This window comes from Tenrec ecaudatus, chromosome 5 (assembly GCF_050624435.1).
Source record: "Tenrec ecaudatus isolate mTenEca1 chromosome 5, mTenEca1.hap1, whole genome shotgun sequence".
NCBI classification, from domain to species: Eukaryota; Metazoa; Chordata; class Mammalia; order Afrosoricida; family Tenrecidae; genus Tenrec; species Tenrec ecaudatus.
In genome coordinates, this window is record NC_134534.1 from 89,984,954 (window position 1) to 90,002,804 (window position 17,851).

Consider the following 17,851-nt stretch of genomic DNA (forward strand, 5'->3'; position numbering starts at 1 on the left):
GGGCTTCCTCCACCTTCCAGAAATTAGTTCCTCTTGCCCTTCTCCACGCATGCTCCCATTACTCACTCTTCCTTGATGTTTCCATTCTCCAACTGCAAGGTACTCATAGAGCCCAAGTTTAGGATGCAGGTTGCTATCAGTGACTGCAGTACCCAGGCAGTGCTGAACTGGTGCCTCCATACCCTGTTGCTCCAGTGGGTCTGTCATATCCTAGAAGTCCTGCTCCGGGAGCACTGCCAGTGTCTCATTGATTAGGGGACAACTCACATCAGCAGCTCAGTGTCAATGCAGTTCTCCTCCAGGATTGACACCGATCATTAGCACGTGTAAGCACGCAGTGGCTGCTGGCAGCTGAGTTGGCTGCTCAAATGAAGAACAGTACATTGTTCTCAGACTGTTGCATAAACACTAGCATTAGCTTCAGGGCCATCTTCCCCACCAAACAGGACACACTGGCACAGTGTGTACCGCCACTCCACCATCTCTCTGCGGTCCACGCCTCCAGCAACCCATCCACAAACAGCACCAGCTGACCCAGTGCTTGGAGGACAAAAATCTGGTCCTTGTAATTAGCAACACCCACACAAATCAGGCACCTCAGGTCCTCAGAGTGCACGAACTCAAATTCTAAGTCCTTGTCCTCCGGAAGATCTGTGGGCCCCGTGTGGCTCCAGGAAGTTGACCCATGGAAAGGAGTCAGTGTCTTCTAGGAATTTTACCCACAAAGTCACCATTGATACTGACTCTGTCCCCACCATCTTCCTTACCCTCCATGGCTCCACCACCATTTCACTTAGCACCTTGAGGACCCTACCCAACAGAGGCTACCAGATTAGTTCTCTCCAATATCCTTTAATTACATTTTCCCATTAATATTTTTAAGCCTCCTTGCATATATGTGTACATATAAATATGCTCACATATTTTTTTACAAATAGAAATATTTTGGCCAAGAATAAGAGGAGAAACACCAATTGTTAAAAATGAACAAAAACAAATCAGGCAATAATGTGTCAATATTGTGTGTAGCATTCACTATGCAATTAACACATTTAAAATGTCATCCAATAATGGAAATATATGAATTAAGCAGGATTATAATAGTGCTATCATGCAAATATTCACACTTTGTCTTTACTCTCTGCAAAGTACAGGCAAAAATGCTTCCTATGAAATAAAATTGATCCAACATACAAACATACGTAGGTCCAAGGGAATTTATTTCTGCAAGGTTTCCTGGCCTCCTAAGTTTAACTTGATGAACTTTGTTTACCTTATAAAAGGAACACTTCATCACTTTTAAAATGAAAAATTCCCTCCCTACCCCAGGCAAAGTACACAACTAAAGATAAATCATATCCACAATTTCTACATGTATTACATGTATAATTCAGTGGCTTTAATTACATTTTCAAGTTGTGCAATCCTTCTCATGATTCTTTCCAATTATTCTACTGCCATTTAGCTGAAACTCCGTGCCCCCTAGGTTTCTCATCTAGCCTTTTGTATGAGCTCACATAAATAATTCTCTTCACAATTCCCTTATTTTGGTCAGCATTCTTCTATAGGATCTTTGATCAAAATGTTTGTTAATGGTGGCTGGGCACCATTCATTTCTTCTTGTCTCATGGCACAGGAGACCAGTTGTTCATGGAGACAACCAAACTCACATTACATATTCTCCTCCAATTAATTTTTCTCCACTTATTTTTTATTTATTTTTAAAATCATACAACTCTTATCACAATCCATACATACATCCATGGTGTCAAGCACATTTGTACATTTGTTGGCATCATCATTCTCAAAATATTTTTCTACTTGAGCCCTTGATATCAGCTCCTCGTTTTCCCCCTCCCTCACGAACCCTTGATAATTTATAAATTATTATTTTGTCATGTCTTACACTGTCCAGTGTCTCCCTTCACCCACTTTTCTGTTGTCTGTCCCCCATAGAGGGGGGTTAGATGTAGATTCTTGTAATTGGTTCACCCTTTCTACCCCACCTTCCCTCCTGGTATCACCACTCTCACCACTGGTCCTGAAGGGATCATCTGTCCTGGATACTCTGTGTTTCTAGTTCCTAAATGTACCAGTGTACATCCTCTGGTCTAGCCAGATTTGTAAGGTACAATTGGGATCATGATAGTGGCAGGGGGGTGAGCATCTAAGAACTACAGGAAAGTTGTATCGTTGCTACACTGCACCCTGACTGGCTTGTCTCCTTCCCGCGACCCTTCTGTAAGGGGATGTCCAGTTGCCTACAGATGGGCTTTGGGTCCCCACCCTACACACACACCCCATTCACAATGATATGATTTATTGTTCTTTGATGTCTGATACCTGATCCCATCGATACCTCATGCTCACACAGGCTGGTGTGCTTCTTCCATGTAGACTTTATTGCTTCTGAGCTAGATGGCTGCTTGTTTATTTTTCAAGCCATTAAGACGCCAGATGCTATATCTTTTGATAGCCAGGCACCATCAGCTTTCTTCGCCACATTTGCTTATGTACCCACTTTGTCTTCAGAGATTGTGTCAGAAAAGTAAGTATCATGGAATGCCAGTTTAATACAGCAAAGTATTCTTACATTGAGGGAGTACTTGAGTAGAGGCCCAATGTTCATCTGCTACCTTTATACTCAACCTATAAATATATGCACGTAGATCTGTTTCCCCATCATCATATATAAATATATTTACTGTACATGCCTTTATTTAGACCTCTATAAATGCCCTTTGCCTCCTAGTTCTTTCCTCTATTTCCCTTTACTTTCCTCTTGTCCCACTATCATGCTCAGCCTTCATTTGGGTTTCAGTAATTCCTCTTGGTTACATTGCCAAATTCTTGACTCTCTTTTTTCCTATTCTGCTTCAGGCAAATAGACCCTAATTTTGCTAGTTGGGTGGTCATTTGCTAACTTTAAATACCCCAGACACTGTGCTATGAACCAGGAGGTAGAGTGGACCCACTGACACAACAATATTTGGTCCGTTGACTTATAGAACTCACACAACCATAACCTTAAAAATCCAAAACAAGAACAGGTTCCATGATGTGTTACTGACTGTCATTGAGTTGATTCTGACTCATAGCACCCATATAGAGCAGGGTAGAACTTCCCCTGTGGATTTCCAAGACCGTAATTCTTTATAGAATTTCAAACTGTTGACCTTGTGATTAGCACTACAACATGACCACTATGCCGCCACCAGCATCAATAGTTGATCCTCTTTTTTTGGAGGGGAAGTGAGATTTAAGGATATAGATAACACACACTTGTCATTTCAATATTTTTCAGGTGTACAGCTTTAGTAATATCAAGTAATTGTATCAATCAGTTGGGCGAGCATTAATTGATGCCAAATTTCTCATTGCCCTAATTCTGCAAAGTGTTAAGGTACTTATCACAATGTACAAAATCTATTTCATTCCTCAACTCTAACAAATAGAACTCTGAAAAGGAAATCAGGAAAACAACACCATGTACAATAGCCACTCACAAAATGAAGTACTTAGGAATAACTCTATCCAGAGGTACTAAAGATTTCTGCAAAGAAAGCAGCAAACACTACTTACTACAAGGGCAAAAGAGATCTATATAATGGAAATACATACTTGCAGTGGCAGTGAATTATTTAATATGGCTCTTCCAGCCAAGGTCTCTTCACTCCAACCAAAAGACTTTCTTCTGGAAGGATTTGCTAAGAAAGTGGGGGAAGATATTGATAGGATTTGCCTGTGGGTAAGTGGGAACAGGATTCCCTGCAATGCCATCCTGTAGTGTACAAAATGAGGCCTGTGAGAAGCAGGGAGAGAGATCTCATTACTAGCAAGGGCCAAGAGTGGAACATATCCCCTGGGCCCCATATCCCTGCAGAGTGGGCCTCCTGGGTCCAGAACACAGCTATAACATTGGAGAAGCAGCAGCAGAACTAGGAGCCAGAGTGTAGAACGACTGATGGAATTCCCAATCCTGAGTGCTTTTGTGCTGGAGGCTGGGTTGCGGAGCAGGGTGGCTCTGAGCCCTTAATAGGGGAAGTTGGGCTTACCAACCCACAGAAGTGGAGTTGAGTGCCTTTGGGCTGAGGCTTACTAGAACTGGGTGCCCCTGGGCTCCTAATTCAGGGAGCTGGGTTTGCTGACACACAGAGCTTGAGCTGAATGCCTTCGGTTGAGGCTTACAGTGAAGTGGTATGCCCCTTTGAGCATTTATTAGCGGACCTGAAAGAACTTTGCAACATAGCAACCTTGAGCATTCCTCACTGCTATTACAAGGTGTTATTTCCTTAATAAACCCTAAAATCATGAATTTTGTCTGAGTTCTGGGTAGTCGTTGCAATGGACATTTGAACCCTAATATCGTTAAAATAGAGACAACACTAATTAAAACAAGAAACCAAACAAATGTGTTGGCAAATTGGGTATCAGTAGAAACTCCCTACTTCCCAAACAATTGTTACCCTTTTCTCCCTTTCTGTTGCCCCTGCTTTCCACTAGTAAGCTCTGTTTCCTATATATTTGTCTGCCCTTCCTATTTCATATACCATATATACTCTGGATAAGCTGAGCTTTTCAGCACAAAAAATGAGCTGAAAAACTGGGGTTTGGCTTATACACAGGTCAGTGGTACCCCAGCGAGGTGTAACACCTTGCTCCCCTCCCTCCCGCCCCAAGGTAACAGGTACTCGTTATCTCACAGGTGATTGCTGTTCCTCTGCTGTTCATTCAAAGCCCCGCTGACACTGCAGGGCTTTGAATGTTTGCTTACTCACATCTAACCAATCAGAGCCGTCCTATGACATGTATCTTTGAATAAGCCTTTTAAAGACCGTGTGCGAAGGATGTGGCATGAATGGCTGTCATCTGGTCAAGCCCAACTAACAAAAGGAGGAAATCTCATGAAACCTGACATAGAGCTAATAGCAAAGTGGGTTCGAGATGCATGGGAAGACATTCCAGAAGACATGGTGCGACGTGCCTTCCAGAAATGTGGTATTAGTAATGCTATGGGTGGCAGCGAAGACTGCGCTTTGTATGAAAATGACAGCAGGGATGGTGACGGCGATCTCAGTGAGGAAAGCGTCTATGATGATGATGAGGAATCATTTTGAAGGATTTTAACTCTTTACATTTTAGCTTGAGCTCAGGGAATAGTATTCTTAAGATATTGTTGATACGTTATTGTTTTTGTTGAACCTATTTTCCACTCAGTTGTGCTGGTTTACTAATATTAAATGACTTGTTGTCCTCTTATTTATGTTTTTTATTTAAAATAAATATTTAAATACATTACCCCACTGATATCTCCATTTTTAGTAATTTTATTTTCATTTGTTTTGATTATTGAAACTCACCAGTAGCTGCTGCATTTTCCACCCTAGGCTTAGACTCAATCAGTTTTTCTGGGTTCCCAGGTAATAATTAGGTACCTTAGGTACCTCAGCTTATACTCGGGTTGGCTTATATTTGAGTTATATGGTAAGTTAGATCACATATTTGTCCTTTTTCAAAATTTCATTTATTTTAAAAATAATTTTATTAGGGGCTCATACAACTCTCATCACAATCCATATATACATCAACTGTGTAAAAGACATTTGTACATTCATTGCCCTCATCATTCTCAAAACATTGGCTCTCCACTTAAGCCCCTGGCATCAGCTCCTCATTTTCCCCTCCCTCCCGCTCCCTCCTCTTTCATGAACCCTTGATAATTTATAAATTATTTTGTCATATCTTGCCCTGTCCGACGTCTCCCTTCACCTACTTTTCTGTTGTCTGACCCCCAGGGAGAAGGTCACATGTAGATCCTTGTAATCGGTTCCCCCTTTCCAACTCAACTTCCCTCTCCTCTCCCAGTATCGCCACTCACACCACTGATTCTGAAGGGATCGTCCGTCCTGATTTCTCTGTGTTTCCAGTTCCCATCTGTACCAGTGTACATCCTCTGGTCTAGCCAGACTTGTAAGGTAGAATTGGGATCATGATAGTGGGGAGGGTAGGGGAGAAGCATATAGGAACTGGAGGGAAGTTAAATTTTTCATTGTTACTACATCGCACCCTGACTGGCTCATCTCCTCCTGAGACCCTTTTATAAGGGGATGTCCAGTGGCCTACAAAGGGACTTTGGGTTTCCACTCCATACTCCCCCCCTCGTTCACTGTGGTAAGATTTTTTTTGTTCTGATGATGCTGTATACCAGATCCCTTCGACACCTCGTGATCACACCAGCTGGTGTGCTTCTTCCATGTGGGTTTTGTTGCTTCTGAGCTAGATGGTCGCTTGTTTACCTTCAAACCTTTAAGACCCCAGACACTATATCTTTTGATAGCCAGGCACCATCAGCTTTCTTTACCACATTTGCTTATGCAACTGCTTTGTCTTCAGCTGTTTTGTCGGGAAGGTGAGCATCATAGAGTTCTTGTCTCCCCACAGCCCCTCCAACACTTGTTGTTTTCTAATTTTTTGAATTGGGCTACCTTTGAGTGTGTTAGGTTGTTGTTTTAAATTACATTTCTCTTATGGCTAAAGATCGGGAACATTTTCTCATGTTTGTTGGCAATTTGGATTTCTGCCCCTGTGAAACTTCTATTCAGGTCTGTTGCCCAGCTCCTCAGTGGGCAATTAGGACTTTTTTCTTTTTGGAAGCTAGCAGAGTATTGTAGATTTTAGTAATAAAGCCTTTGTCTGATGTGTCATTGCTAAAGATGTTTTCCCAGTCCATGGACTCTCTTATTACTCTCGGTGAATTCTTTCGATGTACACAGGTGTTTTATCTTCAGAATATCCCATTTGTCAATTTGTGTCACCTCTGTCTTTGTGTCCTTCCCTATTTCTGATAGCCTATGTATTCCCTGTGCCAGAGTTCTCACGTTGGCCCAATTCCCTCATTGATGGCCTTAATAGTTTGGCGTTTAACTTCAAGGTCTGTGATCCACCTTGAGTTTATTCTTGTGCATGGAGTGAGATAAGGGTCTTGCTTCATTTTTCTGCAGGTAAATATCCATTTTTTCCAGCACCACTTGTTAAAGAGGGCATCTGCTTTCCATTTGATATTTTTTGCGCCCTTATCAAAGATTAGTTGTCTGTATGCTGATGATTTTAAATTTCTGAGTTTTCAGTTCTTTTCCATTGGTCTGAGTATCTATCATTGTACCAATATCATACAATTTTGACAACTGTGGCTGCATAGTATCTGCTAAAATCAGGAAATGGAAGCCCTCCCATGGTGTCCTTCTTCTTGAGGAGTTGTCTGCTAATTCAGGGCTTCTTCTCTCTCCATATGAAGTTGGTAATCAGTTTTCCCATTTCTTTGAGGAAAGATGAGGGTAATTGTATTGGGATTGCATTAAATTTATATAGTGCCTTACGCAGTACTGTCATTTTAACTATATTGAGTCTTCTAATCCACGAGCATGGGATATTCTTCCACTTCTTGAGGTCGCTCTTGGTTTCTTTTAATAGTGTTCTGTAGTTTCCCCCATATAGATCTTTTGTTCTTTTAGTCAAGTATATCCCTAGATATTTCAATTTGTGTTTGGCTCTTGCGAAGGGTACCACCTTTTTGATCTCTTCTTCTGTGGTCTTATCTGATATGTATAACAGTCCGATGGATTTCTGTTTGTTGATCTTGTATCCTGCCACTGTGCCAAACTCCTTTATTGCTTCCAGTACACCCCTTGTGGAACTTTTGGGATTTTCCATATATAAAATCATATCATCTGCAAATAATGATAGTTTCACCTCTTCCTTCTCCAGATGAATACCTTTGATGTCTTTTCTTTGCCTTATACTGTTAGCTAAAACCTGCAGCACAATATTGAATAAGAGTAGGGACAAGGGACATCCTTATCTCATCCCCTTTTTCAGTGGGATTGTGTTAGTCTTTTCTCCATTGACTACCGCGTTGGCTGTTGGTTTTTCATATATAGCTTGTATTGTCTTGAGGAATTTTCCTTCCATTCCTATCTTCTCAAGTGTCTTAAAGAAAAATTGGCGTTGGATGTTGACAGATGCTTTTTCTGCATCTATCGATATTATCATGTGGTTCTTATAGCTTTTCATGTCAATGTGATGAATAATACTAGTGGCCTTTTGTATGTTGAACCATCCCTGCATCCCTGGTATGAATCCCACTTGGTCATTGTGAATTATTTGTTTTATATACTTTTGTATTCTGTTGGCTAGTATTTTAAGGATTTTTGCAATGATGTTCATTAGGGAGATTGGTCTGTAGTTCTCAATTCTTGTGGGATCCTTGCCCAGTTTTGGTATCAGAGTTATACTAGCTTCATAATAGGAGTTTGGGAGTTTGCTGTCTCATTCTATAATCTGGAAGAGTTTGTGTAGGCTTGGTGTTAGTTCTTCCCTAAATGCTTGGTAGAATTCTCCAGTGAAGTCATCTGGCCCAAGGGATTTTTTTTTTTGTTGGTAATCCCTTGATAACCTTGTCTATTTCTTCTATTGCTGTGGGTCTGTTGAGATTCTTGACATCCATCGAGGATAGTCTAGGGAGGGATTGTTTTTCCAATTTATTTGTCCTTTTGTGATTGGCTTATACCGCTCGTTTCATACATGGTGTAGCATGTATCAGGACTTCATTTATCTTTCTGAGTCAGTAGTATTTCATTGTATGTATGCACCACATTTTATTTCCAATTATCTGTTAATGGAATTTAGGTCGTTTTCACCATTTGGTTATTGTGAATATTGCTGCAGTGAACATTGGAGTACTGATGTCTGTTTACTTCACTGCCCTCAAGTCCTTAGGGGTAGAATTGCTGGGTTGTATAATGAGACACCCTGGGGGAAATCTGATGCTCTGCCTCCAAAAGACCAGCCATTGAAAATGTTGTGGAGTCCACTTCCACTCTGACACATGTAGAGTCAACACGAGTCAAACTGAACTCATTGGTAACTGGTGCCATTTGGGCTTTTATAGAGAGAATGTTTAATTTCTATAGCTGAGTAATTAAAATTCTAGATATCAAATAAGAGTAACAGCAAAAAATTGGAATGATAATCTAATTCAATATAGTTTGAATTGTAGTTTTCTAGAAAAGTTGTCTATGTAATCCAGAATAGGAAGTGTTTATTATTTCAGACCATTTTAATCACATGTGGAGATTCAACCTGGAGACTCGAGAAAAGGGCCTGTCAAGGAAAACTAAGAAGAGAAAGGGAAATAGTGATATACCTGGGAGGAGACACTGTGACGTTTAAAACTACCACTTCCTTAGGCAAAGGCACTTAGGAGTGAAACTATAAATTGCAGATCAGTTAAGACAAAATAATAATCTGTTAATTGTCTAGATATATCCCCCTGGGTGAAAATGAATGTGTTATTGAGAAAAACATGAAGATTATGCATTTTAAATATAGATATTATATTTTTATCAAGCACTAAGTTAACAAATTATTAAATTATTTATTGCTGTTAGATTCCAGCTTGAAGTAATCTATGTACAATAGAATGAAATATTACCCAGTGCTGTACCAGCTTCACAAGTGTTTCTATCTTCAAGTTAATTGTTGCAGCCATTGTGTCAACCATCTTATTGAGGGGCTTCCTTTATTTTTGCACCAATTCTCTACTTTGCATAAAGTAATTTTTCCTCCTGATAACATGCTCAAAGTACATGAGACAAAATCTTGCCATCCATCACTAGACCAGGGCACACACATTGGTACAGATAAGCGCTCTGGACACATGGGATTCAGGACAGATAAAACCCTCAGGAACAGTAGTGGGAATAGTGATATTATGGGGGGAGGGAAAACCCATCACAACGTTGGATATATAGCTACCCCCAGGGGGACGAATATCAGCAGTGTTGGTAAAGGGATACAACAGACAGTATAAGACACAAAACAACAATAATAACAGATCATTGATCATGAATTAATGAGGTGGGAGACACCATCTGCTTTCTTCACCACATTTGGTTTTGCCCCCATTTTGTCTTCAGCTATTATGTAGGGAAGGTGAGCATCACAGAATGTCACATATTTACATAGGTACACACATGTTTATACCTCTACCCATAGCTTTGCTTCCTAGATCTTTCCTCTGTCTCCTTTTACCTTCCTCCTGCCCCACCATCACACTTGCTCTTCTTCTGCCTCTTCGTAATTCCTTTCAGCTAGATTGCTATTGCTCCAATGCGCCCAGGATCTCTACATCCCCTTCGTTGTTGCTTTTAATTCCCTAGTTGTTCCTCTGTCTACGGCATTGTTTGCTTACCACGCCCTTTCCCCTCCTTCTCCTACCCCCAAGTCCCTCTGAACCATTGGTCCTGTTGCTTGTTGCTTTTTCCTCAAGCTTGCTTCCCATGTCTAGCTCTTAATTTTCTGATCTAACAGCAAGAGTACAGGTGGGTGATTTTACCTGGATGCCATCTTGACTCCTTTTAAGGAGCAGTCTGGGTGTACTTCTAAGATTAAAAAAAATTTCATTTTTCAGGCAGTTCATGGCATACTCAATATTCTTTGCCAACACCATAAAATGCAAATGCATAATTTTCCCTATGGTTTTTGTTATTCACTGTCCAGTTTTTGCAAGTATATGAGGTACCTGGAAATACAGTGGCTTGGGTCAGGTACACCTTAGTCCTCAAAGTGACATGTTTGTTTGATAACACTAAAGATCTCCTTTGCAGCACTTTCTTAGTGTAGTATGTCATTTGATTCCTTGACTATTGTTTCCATGGGCATTGATTGTGGACTCAAGTAGAATGAAATAATTCACAATTTCAATATTTCCTCTGTTTTTCATGATGCTGTTTGTTGGTCCAGTTGTGAGAATTTTTGTTCTCTTAAGTTGATGTGTAATCCATGCTGAAGACTATAGTGTTTAATCTTCATTATTAACTGTTTCAAGTACTCTTTGCTTGTTATTAAATTAGGAGTGGCTGCTTAACTTATCCAAGACCAAGTTTCTAACCTCAAAAATGAAACTGGAAAACTAGAAGATTAAATATTTTTCTGTACTTCCATGCCCCGTGTAGTTTAACAATCTTTTTAATAAGGATAACTTGAGAATGCTCTTGTCCCTATTTCATGAATTAATTACTCCAGCTGAGTGCAAAGCACAAAGGGAAGTATTTCTCCCCTGGCCTTCATAAAGTGACACACTAAGTGACCAGGCAGTGAGGAGTTAACGCCCCTGTGCCTTGAGATAATGCATTCTGGATTCTGCTGTAATGAACAGGATAGTAATTTGTCACCTGCTCCCTGGCACCAATGCCCACAAGTTTATTGGCTCCAGGCAGCCGTTTTCCCAAGAGGCTAAATAATATAAATCCACAATGGAGACAGTCTTATTACACTCTCTTCTGGGGTGTCATCCATATGCCTTCCCTTTTACCTCTTTTTCTTTAAGGTACCTTGGGGTGTGCACTGGCTAGTCCTTCATGTTCTCCCGGGAAGGAATCTGTTTTCCTTTGTTAGGTTTTCAGGATTGCAAACCTTTAGTGGTGCTGTTTTCAGTTTGATGTATTATAGCAATCTTGAGTCTGTTTCTAACACTCAACAAGTCAAGAGGTTGTCTGGAATGCTGTCTCCTGGGTGCTACAAGGAGCACAAAGTAATAGTGTAAGATACAACGGTGTATCAGTTATTGATTGCACTTGGTGACATACAACAGCAAATCCCAAATCATGGTGGCTTAAAAAAGGAGCTTACGGAAAAGTGTAGAAGACGTTAGAGGTTAGACCACTTGGTAGAATGGTTAATGCCTCTGTGATTCATTTTAAGCTTCTTCTGTTCCAGGATGGCTATGGGAGAAGCTGTTCTCCTCTAACAGCCAGGTGACAGGAGCATGGAAAAGGGCATGTTTTCGTTATCTAGTGCGGCCATAACCTAAATACCACAAAATAAATGGTTTTATAAGAAATAGAAATTTATTCTCTCACAGATGAGAAGACTAGAAGTTCAAATTCAGGGTGCTAACTCTCGGGAAGGTTTTCTTTCACTGTTGGCTCACAGTTTAAGAGGGTCCTTGTCTTCTGTCAGCATCTGTGTGCCTGGAATTTCATGAAAATCTCCATATGTCTTCACACCAATCTGACCCTGAGGTTCCCAGCTCAGGGACCCTGCATCTGAGACAGACTAAATTTTCAAGGAAAAATACTGACCATTCAATTATTGAGAAGAGCAACAGATTAGACCCATGAAGCAAGATGAGTTAATTTAGTAGTTAACAACCTGAACTACAAACGCAATCAGTGGGGTGAAACACCTGCCTTATTTCTCTTCCCTTATCCTTTTTCTGCTTAAGTATTTTCCCAGAACCCCAATAAAGAGGCAGCTTTAGCCAGGTGCAAGTGTTTGTGCTGCTTGAACCTAACTGTCCTTAACTTGACTCTGACCAAAAGAATTCATGTCAAGGAACCAAAAGTTAACAGACGTGCATCAAATGTATCATCAGGTTCCTGTCTGGACACCTTTCTGAAGTGAGGCGTCCCATAGCAGCTTCTGTGCCGAGAGCTCTCCCAGCACTTTAAGAATAATGCATTTCAATTCCCAGAAACTGGCTGGGGAGGCTGTGTTTCGAGAGCTCTCTCTGACTCTGTAACTTGTCACAAGTAATCACATTTGTGCTAGGTAACAAACGCTGCCACCTCCGTTGGAATCGCTGCGCCACTGTTTGAGCGGTGATTGACAGAACCTGTTTGGTGTTGTGGTCACGTGATCCAGCCTTTGTTCAGACTCCTCAGTCTTGGGGAGTGTCTAGCTAGCGCTGCGTAGTTACCTGCAATTTTACTTGAATAAGCTGTCGTAGTTTCTGGTCAGGAATAGGATTTCAAGTGCCTTCTGGTAGCACACTTTCCATGTAGAAGTAGAACAAGAAACTCCACAGGAACTAGTAACTAATTGGGAGATGAAAAATCTTCCCATCTGGCCAGTGAAAGGATTAAACTGGGGAAAAGGAGACCTTAGTTAAATGGGAATTGAGAAATTGAAATTTTATTACAACAAAAGCTAAGCCAAGGACTACCAGTAGATAGTCTGAGAGCAAGAATTTATTGGGAAAGAGAAAATACTTTTAGAGTTGCTTATTTTATCTGAGACACACCAAAATTAGGTACAGGGGATATCTGAAGGTAGCAGTTTCCACATGTAAATTTATGAACATTTCTGCAGAAACATTTGGTTCCACTAGTGAAGGGACCTTAACTTTCAGTACCATAGAGACAACATGCTGCAGTTGGTATAGTCAATTACAAAATAAGGAAATAAATAATTAGGACTACATAACAAAGAAGAGTGGGAAACCAGAACAGCATGCTCGAGGACTCACCCTTGGGATGCTATCTTTTTTTAAAAATTGAAGTCCAGTCATATGATGAAAAGTTGTCACATCACTACAATACATTTTAAAACATTAAAACAAAAAGGAGTTGTGAGAGCGGCCAGTAAAATGATCTTTTAATTAAAAAATATAATAATAACTTTGTGATTGCTGGGTTGCAATCTTTTTTTTGTGGGGGGGGTACAATCTTAATCATTGAAAAAAATTTTAGCTATGCCCCTAATAAAATGATTAAAACAAACAAACGAAAATTTAGGTATGATCTCTTAAAGAAGAAAAAATAATTTAAATTTTTTAATTAATCATTTTATTGGGGGGGGGGCTCTTACTAATTTTGTAACAATCCATCATTCAGTAGTATTAAGCACACTTGTACATATGTTGCCATCAACATTTCCAAAAAAAATTCTTTCTATTTGAGTCCTTGGTTTCAGATCCTCTTTTTTCCCCTCTTGCGATAATTTCAAAAAATTTAATGTAGCTTGATGTCAATATACATGGGGAGGCTAAGAGAATTGGGCTCCTAATGATCTACTAAGGAGCCCTGGTGGCATCATGGGTTACAAATTTGGTTCCTAACTACTAGGATAGCAGTTCAAACCCATCAGCTGTTCTTTGGGAGAAAAATGAGGCTTTCTACTCCCATAAAGACTTACAGCTCTGTATCTGCAGTGAATGTGTCTCTTTGGCCACTCTCTGTTCAATGGACTCCCCACCCACCCTACTCTTGTGTTAGGGACCCTAATTTATCTTTTCCTTTCCTTCATACTTGGATGGAACCAAGCTGCCAAGATGTAGATTTAGTGAAAACTCTGAACAGAGAAAACCATCCCTTTCAAATTTGAAGCCTAGGACACTATAGAAAATGTAAAGGCCAAGGTCCAAGATAAGGAAGGAATTCCTCCAGACTGGCAGCGACTGATCATTGCTGGTAAGCAGATCGAAGATGGGTGTGCCTTGTCTGACTACAACATTCAAAAGAAGTCCATTCTTCATCTTGTGTTGAGACTTTGTGGTGGTGCTAATAAAGGAAGAAGTCCTATACTAGTCCCAAGAATAACAAGTGTAAGAGAAAGATGGTTAAGCTGGTTGTTTTAAATACTATAAGGTGGATGAAAATGGCAAAATGGGTCACCTTCGCCAAGGGCTCAAGTAGAAAGAAAATGTTTGAAAATGATGATGGCAACATATGTACAATTGTACTTGATATAATTGATGTATGGATTATTATAAGAGCTGTAAGAGTCCCCCCCCAAAATTTTTTTAAATGGGTCACCTTCATCAGGAATACTCTTCAGATGCATGTGGTGCTGGAGCTTTTATGGCCAGTCACTTTGGTAGCCGTTACTGTGGCATGATCTAACCTATTGCTTCAACAAACCAGATGACAAATAATTGTGTTAGACAGGGTTGATTAGAGAAACAAATCATAGGCACTCCTATGTGTTTAAGAAAGAGCTTTATATCAAAGAGTAATTGCATATTAAGAAAACATCCAAGTCTAATCCAGATCAAGTCTATAAGTCTGATATTAGCCCATATATCTGATACCAGTCTATAAATTCCTCTTCAGATGCAGGAAGATCACAAGTTATTGGGTGGAAAGTCTTGTAGACCCAGTGGCAGTGGAAGCATCTCAGTGTTGGTGTGGATCTCTGCCTGTCTCCTCTAGCTCCAGGGCTCTGGCTCCATCAGCATGGCTCCATGTTTTTTGTCAGCAGGAAAACAAAGCAGAGAGAGTGTGTGTCCTGCCTCCAGGGAGGAAGACAGGAGTTCCCAGCATCTTCAGGAGAAGGCCATGCTCACACAGAAGCCTCATTAGCTATGACGTGATTGACAGGCTGGAATCCACCTTTTCGTTCAAGTTGACAGGAGATTACATAACTGGCACAGTTGATAAGGGACATGAAGTAACAACAAAGACTTAAAGCTCTGTAAGCCACAGGAACAGTTCTGGTCTTTCCTATTCGGTCACTAAGAATCAGAATCAACTTAATGGCAGTGAGTTTGGTTTTGAATGATCCACTAAATTTCAATGCCATCTTGTAGGTGAATTTATTTTTTAAACAAGAAGAACAATGGGGTGAGATAATCTATGTGCAGGCCTTCTTGGCCTTGTATCAAAATAAAGGGCTTCAAATCACAAGAAAAAAACTGAACTCTAAAGAACCCGATTTTGATAGGTGATTTTCTCCTAAATAGTACAGATCCTCTACCTCTCCAGGACTCCCTTGCCTACCTGTCTTCATCCCTTCCTAATGCCCCTTTTCAATGCCGTCCACTTTTATTGCTTGTCCAAATCCTAATGACCAAAGACTCCTAGTCCACTGACTCTTATTCCAATGCAAAAAATCCTCAGTGCTCCTTGTCCCAAGAAATGGGACACATAGATGAGATTTCCTCTACTCTCAGAGCCCTCCTCCCTCTCAGTTCTTACACTTCCCTGTTAGGGCTCAGTAATAGAGCAGAAGAAATACACCTTACACCCTGCAGAAGATAGTACATTGACACAGAGAGCCACAGGCCAGGTGCATGTACTTTGGACACATTACTAGAAGACACCAACCCTTGGAGAAGGAATCATCCTTGGTAAGGTGGAGGGGCAGCAAAAAAGAGGAAGGCCTTCAAGGAGATGGATTGACACATTTTTTTAAATGGGTCACCTTCATCAGGAATACTCTTCAGATGAATTTGGTGCTGGAGCTTTTATGGCCGGTCACTTTGATAGCCACTACCATAATGGACTCAAACACATCCACCTTCAGTGTTTGAGAGATTTAGGGAAACTTTGTTAAACTCTTCTTAGACTTTGCTCAGTTGGCAAGATGTATTAGTCATTTGACCTCCGGTTTTACCGCTGATGAGAGAAACAGAATCATGGCAAGCGTTGGAAAGGAGATCGACAGCCTCGTCTCCACTAACTTACAGCACGTTAATTTTGGCCTGGTCATGGGGCACTGTCAACAATCAGTCCTCAGTGAGAATATCAACTGACACGATTAGGCCACATTAAAAGATCTTTTTTTTTTAATCTTCTAATCTGTATAGTACAGTGCATTAAAAAAAGCATTTCATACGTTGCTTATTTACTCACAAATTAAGGAAGTGACACAGGAAAACATGAGAATCCAGCTGCCTTTTAAAGTAGATTAAGAGAAAACATTAAGAAACAGACCAATTTAGATTTTTGAGGCACAAGAGATAGCATTCCTTCTTGGCCTCCACATGTAGCCCAGAGTGCCCTAGATGTCAGGGAAAAATTACAGAAGCTGGAAGCTGAGCCCCAACCCTGATATTCAAATCAATGGAGGAGACCATTAAGGTTTTCAAAAACAGGGAAAGAAGAGACGAAAGACCAGAGAGAGAGTGGAAAGAAAAGCCCAGCTATTGAGTGGAGTGATCGAAGAGTATCCTCTGACAACCAGGACAGTCACAGTAAATAATGAAGTGAGCAAACCTGAATTGTCTCTCAGTGTCACCAGCCAAGATTGCTCTCTGGAAGTGGTACACAAACAGCAAAAAGGGGCAGAGCTGTCCCGAGTACAAATAATATCCTCGTAAGCCCAAAGTTAAGAAGCAAATAAAACCAGTGCCTGGAAACTCTTTTAGACAGGGACTTATTGTACCCTGCCAATCCCCTTGGGGCACCCCAATTTTTCCTTTTTAAAAGGCTAGTATCACTAGCTTAAAGTTTTTTTTAAGAAAAAACTTAAAGAAAATAATATGTCAGAGTAAAATATACTTGAGAAATAATCCCAATACCTATCCATTAGCTCCACCTTTTGTGAGACTACTCCAACACTGAGGAACATATTTGAGATATAATTGACAAGTTGACTTCACTGGAGTGCCACCATATAGACAGTTCAAGTATTTTTTAGTTTATATTGACATGTTCACCAGATGGGTAAAAGCCATCTCCACCAGAACTAAAAAGACCATAGAGGTTTAAAAATTGAAATAAGAGCCAGAGAAATTGGTAAGTAGCATTTGAAGGAAATTATACTCAATATTTGGCTTGCCTTCCTACTACCAGAGTGATAATCACTCTGCCTTTTTTGCCAAGATCACTCAAGCTCTTTCCCAATCCTTAGATATTAACCATAAACCTCATTCATTTAGCGTGGGAAAAGGTTGATCGAATGAATTAGACTTTAAAAAAAAATAACCCTTTGCAAAATTGTGTCCCGAAGCTTAAGAGACGTGGTGTAGGTTCCATCTATTGTTTTTATCAGAGCATGAGCAGCCCGAGGGAATGCTCAAACAGGGTCCCTTTGACCTCACGTAAGGCAGGTCACTGCAAGTGTAAGTGCAATACAAACCTAGTTGTCCTCAACTTGACCCAGGAACAAAAGACCTCAAGTCAAGAACCACGTCAAATGCTTCAGCAGGTTCCTGCCTGGACACCTTTCTGAAGCAAGGAGCCCAACATCAGCCTCTGTGCCAAAAGCTTATCCAGCTCACCCACAACAATGCATTCACATTCCTAGAAATAGAACAAGTATGTTTATTTTCCCCTTTCTCACAAGTATT

At 40.5% G+C, this 17,851-nt stretch overlaps 1 pseudogene; it reads right to left on the reverse strand.

Moving 5' to 3' along the window:
• Positions 1 to 62: 62 nt before the first annotated feature.
• LOC142449169 (FH1/FH2 domain-containing protein 1 pseudogene) lies at positions 63 to 9,547 on the reverse strand (annotated as a pseudogene).
• Between the last annotated feature and the right edge of the window lie 8,304 nt (positions 9,548 to 17,851).